At 41.6% G+C, this 5,836-nt stretch overlaps 1 pseudogene; it reads left to right on the top strand.

Annotated features, from left to right (window-relative positions):
- Window positions 1-655: 655 nt before the first annotated feature.
- Window positions 656-1,495, top strand: LOC131939993 (soma ferritin-like; annotated as a pseudogene).
- Window positions 1,496-5,836: the final 4,341 nt, after the last annotated feature.

Below are 5,836 nucleotides of genomic sequence, written 5' to 3'. Positions count from 1 at the left end.
TAATTGAACATTATTATTTTTTTATGTTAAATTGTAAGTTGATGTAAGTAGGCCAGACATATGGCAGACAGTATTAAACAACGCATAATCTAATTTTATACGATTAGTATATGTAGCCTTATTTTAAACGCTTAACATAACATACGTATCTATGAGCAAAATACAGTAAAACTTCTTTTCTTCATTTTAATGTTGGAAGATATTCACTCCAGCACAATTAAGTATTACGGGCTTATTGTTATGCGCCGTATAAGCCGATTTCAGCCTACTTTTATTTTTTGATTTGCTTCCAAAGCCTTTGTCCAACCAAGAACAAACTACAAGACAGTAGTTGTTTGATTTTGGAGTTGTCTCTCCTAGTTGGGTCGCTGTCCCCAGCTATCAACCTTAATCTGCCCCGGGGGTTCGAACTCGGGACTTTTCGGTTCAGCAGCCATGAGCTTAACTAACCCGACCACGGCGACCTCCAAAAGGTAAATGTAACGCGCAGACAATACACATCAATATTGCTAGATCAGTTGGACGCAATAAGCCACGGCAGAAGAAGCTGATACATTCTCGATGTTGCTTCACACTTGGATGACTTGATACAGAGTGAGAGAAAAGGTGACACATAGGTCGTAGAAAGACCTAGAGTCGCAGGCGCAGAAAACCAATTCAGAGTTAGTTGTCTTGCTAGGTCAGTGAACGTACAGGCAATCTCGAGCAAAAAAATCCAGTCGTTACCAAACAACTCGTCGTTCGTTTCATAACATCTTCGACACTTACGTAAACACCAACTGCAAGAAAATGGCCGTTAGTCAATGTCGTCAGAATTTCCACTCGGAAAGCGAGGCGGGGATCAACCGTCAGATCAACATGGAACTGTACGCCAGCTACTGCTACCAGTCTATGGCCTACTACTTTGACCGAGATGATGTTGCACTCCCAGGCTTCTCCAAGTTTTTCAAGCACCAATCTGATGAGGAGCGTGAGCACGCTGAGAAGTTCATGAAATATCAGAACATGCGTGGAGGTCGCATTGTCCCGCAGGACATCAAGAAACCTGAGAGGGATGAGTGGGGCACAGGCCTGGAAGCCATGCAGATGGCCCTGCAGCTGGAGAAGAGTGTGAACCAGTCCTTGTTAGACTTGCACAAGCTGTGCAGCAGTCATGATGATGTCCAGATGGCAGATTTCCTCGAGTCTGAGTACCTGGAGAGCAGGTCAAGTCCATCAAGGAGATCAGTGACCTCATCACCAACCTGAAGCGCGTGGGACCTGGACTCGGAGAGTACATGTATGACAAGGAGAGCCTCAGCAGCTAAGCCGCTGACCATCTGCCGGTCAAGGTCAAGTTGCTGACCGTATGGGCCATGTCTACGTGTTTGTCCGTCTTGCTTTTTAGAAATTTTAAACTAAAGCCGTAAGGTCTACACATTTGGAATCTCTTGTTTTGAAAAGATTTTCTTGTTTTATAACTTGTATAAGAAAAAGGGCCCAATAAATTTATCTCAATGTTAAAAAAAAAAAAAAAAAAAAAAAAAAAAAAAAAAAAAAAAAAAATAGGTCGTAGAAGTCCTCAATCCTACAGGATTAAGGGAAACATTATTCCAAAAAATTAAATAAAAAACAAATAAAACAACCTGGAGCAGTACGATTAGTTTCAGCTCATTTATTAAATCATATACGTGATAGAAATTTGACACGTTTCGACATGGCAGAGTTAGTTCCCTTATGAGATTGCTATCAGCTTTCAATCAAAAAGACCAAATGCAACCTTGAAATTCGCATTTTCAAATGCAATAAAATACGAGCTACTGGGATAAACTACTGGGACCAACTACTGGGACCAACTACTGGGACCAACTACTGGGACCAACTACTGGGACCAACAACTGGGACCAACTACTGGGACTAACTACTGGGACCAACTACTGGGACCAACTACTGGGACCAACTACTGGGACCAACTACTGGGACCAACTACTGGGACCAACTACTGGGACCAACTACTGGGACCAACTACTGGGACCAACTACTGGGACCAACTACTGGGACCAACTACTGGGACCAACTACTGGGACCAACTACTGGGACCAACTACTGGGACCAACTACTGGGACCAACTACTGGGACCAACTACTGGGACCAACTACTGGGACCAACTACTGGGACCAACTACTGGGACCAACAACTGGGACCAACTACTGGGACCAACAACTGGGACCAACTACTGGGACCAACTACTGGGACCAACTACTGGGACCAACTACTGGGACCAACTACTGGGACCAACTACTGGGACCAACTACTGGGACCACTACTGGTACCAACTACTGGGAGCAACTACTGGGACCAACTACTGGGACCAACAACTGGGACCAACTACTGGGACCAACAACTGGGACCAACTACTGGGACCAACTACTGGGACCAACTACTGGGACCAACTACTGGGACCAACTACTGGGACAAACTACTGGGACAAACTACTGGGACCAACTACTGGGACCAACTACTGGGACCAACTACTGGGACCAACTACTTGGACCAACTACTGGGACCAACTACTGGGACCAACTACTGGGACAAACTACTGGGACCAACTACTGGGACCAACTACTGGGACCAACTACTGGGACCAACTACTGGGACCAACTACTGGGACCAATACTGGGACCAACTACTGGGACCAACTACTGCAGGTTTTACTTGGTCACTGACAGATCAACAGATGCTAATTTTGTTTCTGGGTTGATTTGCTGGTTTTAAAAATAAGCTCATCAAAGACACAAGAGTGTATCCCTACGGAGCATAAAAAAAACAAGCTTATTTATTGTTCGTACTTTCTTCTTACATAGAGCGCTCTTCTCTAACAAGTGATAAAACAAGCAAATTCGCCAGAGTTTCTTGCAGGGCAGAGAACAAAGAAAGTCTACCCCCGAAGAAAGTCTACCGGTCAGCCCACCCCCACCCCAAACGGAATTGAATTTATATAGAAAACATATACTTTTACCAGTGTTTTCCCCCACCCCCGGAAAATTTAATCCGACTCCCGAAAATATCAAGTGCTTTTCCATCCCCCCCCCCCCACCTTCCCCCCAGGAGAAAAAAAAATTCTGGAAGAAACACTCCAAAACAGCTGTTGTTGGTATGTTGGCAGAGATGATGAAGACGATGATGTGAATTTTCTGTCTATATTGCTATAAAGAAAAGCTGGTAAAAATACATTGAAACTTCTATTCCACTGCCAGCTATCAAGCAGAATGGCACTCTAGGCCTGTGTCATCTACTACTGTGTTCCCTTTTTCGCTGACATCATCGACTTTACATCTAATGATACTCTACACTGCTCACCCTCACCCCCCCCTCCCTTCCACTCCCTCCTGTCCCCCCCTCCCCTATCACCAGTCTTCTCATGATATTCCCCACTACACCCCCTACCCCTACATCTCCATCTAATACGCCCCCCCCCCCCCAGACAGATCTATACCTCCCGTTTTTTCCCTCGATGTCATCGCCCTATGTGTCGCCATTATATCATCACCCCCCGTCATTCCGCCATCTTGCCTATTGTCTCTCTCTTGCCATTCAGACCGTGATCCAACCTTCGTGTCACTTACCTGTACATGAATACCGTGGGGGTGGGGATACACACGGTGGAAATGTAATCACTTTAAAAAAATCCAATCAACGTATCTTTAGCCACTGAGGGTGAACGTCCTATTTACGTCTTGAGGCTCTATTTTGTTTTTTAAGAGATAATTAATGGGTTAATAAGACGATGGTCGCTTTGTTTTAATAGTACTTCAGGTGGTTTCTACCTGGCGGACTTTGATTTTTTAGTCAACAAATATGTTTACAGAGCTGTTTGTTTACCAACTCTTTCTCTTTACGCACGGGAAGTTGTCTAGCATTATGATAGAACTTACAACAAGATCATATAATTTAATCACTTCAACGCGCAATGGAATGGAGTCTAGCTTTATGATAGACCTTACAACATGATTACATAACATTAGAGTCTAACTGCTACTCTTTTTCTGATCTGATGTTCATTATTGCAGATGAAGTAGAGTTCACCTCTTTTTGTTCCCGCGGTGTCGAGTACTCTTCAATTGGGAATAGGGTACAGGACACCTACGGACTCGTGTCCGGGAATCGAACTCGAGACTTTCGTGTTAGCAGTCATACGCCCTAACGTCCAGCCACGCTGAGATTCAGCGAGATGTTGCGATAGATCTGGAATTGTTTAAATTCTTCAAAAAACGTTTCTGCCACAAGGTGTAACGTCGTCTTGAATATACGATTTTTGATAGGTATGATATGACAGGTAATCAATGATTGTTGATATTGGACTAATTCAACAATCATGAATGCCCAGCCCGTTCAGCACCCAAGTTCTAGAACAATCCCCTTACTGAACTAGCGTATTGTTGTTTAACTGTCGTGACAACTAAAACACCGAAAAAAATATATTAATTTGCCGAACAGGTTAAAAGCTTTTAGATACTGAGAGTATCTGAAATAGCATCCAGCAAAACAGTCATCCACGCATTTTACAAAAATCCTGTTCGTATATTTTTTTTTTAAAACATCGAAATTGAAATAAATTGGTAAGTCATGCATGAAAAATATAATGAGCATTTTTTTAAATCCGTGACGTTTCTTCACTTCGTCATTGATTTTTGGCAGACAAATCCATAAGTTGGTGACAGTCCTAGAAATGGAAATTATTTTTCTGAGTAATTTTTGATGAACTGATGAGTTGCTTTTAGTATATGACGTAGGGCATGGCCTATAGAGATCTGGAAATAGAACAAGTTCCACCGTAAATATTAGCAGCCGAAGTTACATAAAATAATTTGTAACAAAGCTGTTTAAACTTGACCTTTCATGGGTCATTTGTTTGATAAACAGAGTGGTGTGTCCATTAAACATGTGATTTTTCAACTACATGATTGGTAGTCTATGTAAACATAAACAAATCTTTAGAGTTTTTCAACACAATAACTTTTTCATGTATGTAGAGATGCATCTATATATGCGAGTATATCTATATCTATTTACAAATATATATATATATATATATATATATATATATATATATATATATATATATATATATATATATAAATTTTTATCTTATAAAAGCAAGTCGACGTTTAGGCCTACAAATATAACCCTAATTACAAACTGTTCCTTACAACAGTTGTTAAAGCTTTTCTGAAAATTGTTTTAAAGAAATTTTCAAGATGTAAAATCTTGAGTTCGACTATCCCTGGTATATAAACAGCATTCTCATTAAACCTTGATAGAGTTCGACTGATGAGAAAACTCCCACAATGTGGCGTCCACACACCAAGTTTGGCGTCCATTTATTTCGCCATTCACATCATCACACTAGATTAGATTTCACGAGAGGGGAGCTAACGCACTGTGAATCTTAGAGGCGTACCAATGTGTAAAAACAAATTACGATCAGACTACTAACGATAGGTCTAAACTCCCTCTATGATGTTTAGAAGTGGTGGCGGAATTAGAAAAAAAAATGCCACCCCCCTCTCCCCGAAATCAGTGTGTTTCCATCACACAATAGTTGATTCTTTGACTGGCATTAGTTTTACGATGCCAGAAATGAGGGTTGAGAGCTAAACTTTTGTAGCTAAAAGTACACGAAGACTCAAACTATTCTATGGCTATGAGGACATCCATCTTTCATACAACTAACCGGCTATTTCAAGCTCTCTGCAACACACTACAGCCTTCACTCAAGGCTTTTGTGTCCACTTGGCTTTATAGCCTAGTAATAACTTGGGACATAAAAACTGTCTTTAACTCCTTGTGAAATGAG

Source organism: Physella acuta, unplaced genomic scaffold (genome assembly GCF_028476545.2).
Source record: "Physella acuta isolate Inbredline_101_S28 unplaced genomic scaffold, ASM2847654v3 ptg000020l, whole genome shotgun sequence".
Lineage (NCBI taxonomy): Eukaryota > Metazoa > Mollusca > Gastropoda > Physidae > Physella > Physella acuta.
Note: the sequence above shows the minus strand (reverse complement) of the source record. Positions and strands in the feature narration are given on the sequence as shown.